The sequence below is a fragment of the Sinocyclocheilus rhinocerous genome, unplaced genomic scaffold, assembly GCF_001515625.1.
Source record: "Sinocyclocheilus rhinocerous isolate Xijiao unplaced genomic scaffold, SAMN03320098_v1.1 scaffold2160, whole genome shotgun sequence".
NCBI lineage: Eukaryota > Metazoa > Chordata > Actinopteri > Cypriniformes > Cyprinidae > Sinocyclocheilus > Sinocyclocheilus rhinocerous.
Window position 1 is genome coordinate 92,642 of NW_015646171.1, and position 1,089 is coordinate 93,730.

The window sequence follows — 1,089 nt, forward strand, 5'->3', positions numbered from 1 at the left end:
GGGTGGGATATATTAGGCAGCAAGTGAACATTTTGTCCTCAAAGTTGATGTGTTAGAAGCAGGAAAAATGGGCAGGAGTAAGGATTTGAGCGAGTTTGACAAGGGCCAAATTGTGATGGCTAGATGACTGGGTCAGAGCATCTCCAAAACTGCAGCTCTTGTGGGGTGTTCCCGGTCTATCTATTAAAAGTGGTCCAAGGAAGGATCAGTGGTGAACCGGCCAAGGCTCACTGATGCACGTGTGGAGCGAAGGCTGGCCCGTGTGGTCCGAACAAACAAACGAGCTACTGGAGCTCAAACTGCTCAAGAAGTTAATGCTGGTTCTGATGGAAAGGTGTCAGAATACACAGTGCATCGCAGTTTGTTGCGTCAATCCGATCGAGGATCTGTGGGATGTGCTGAACTAACAAGTCTGATCCATGAAGGCCCAACCGCGCAGCTTACAGGACTTAAAGGATCTGCTGCTAACATGCCAGATACCACAGCACACCTTCAGTGTATGCCTCGACGGGTCAGGGCTGTTTTGGCAGCAAAAGTGGGACCAACACAATATTAGGAAGGTGGTCATAATGTTATGCCTGATCGGTATATACACTACCGGTCAAAAGTTTGGGATCAGAACGATTTTTTATGTTTTTACAGGAGTCTCTTATGCTCATCAAGGCTGCATTTATTTTATCAAAAATACAGGAAAAAATGTAACATAGTGAAATATTATTACGATGTAAAATAGTGTTTTTATATTTTAATATACATTAAAATCTAATTTATTCCTGTGATGCGCAGCTGTATTTTCAGCATCATTACTCCAGTCTTCAGAGTCACATGATCTTCAGAAATCATTCTAATATGCTGATTTATTATCAGTGCTGGAAACTGTTGTGCTGCTTCATATTTTTTTGGAACCTGTGATACTTTTTTTCAGGATTTTTTGATGAATATAAAGATAAAAAGAAGAGCATCTATTTAAAATAGAAATCTTTTCTGACAATATACACTACAGTTCAAAAGTTTGGGGTCAGTAAATTTTTATTCTTTCTCTTTTTTTTGAAAGAAATTAAAACTTTTATTCAGCAAGGATGTGTTAAA

At 39.5% G+C, this 1,089-nt stretch overlaps 1 protein-coding gene across 2 annotated transcripts in view; it reads left to right on the forward strand.

Annotated features, from left to right (window-relative positions):
• dnajc2 (DnaJ (Hsp40) homolog, subfamily C, member 2) overlaps positions 1-1,089 on the forward strand; it is a 16,121-nt gene that overhangs the window by 1,973 nt on the left and 13,059 nt on the right. The gene's annotated exons all lie outside the window — the stretch shown is intronic.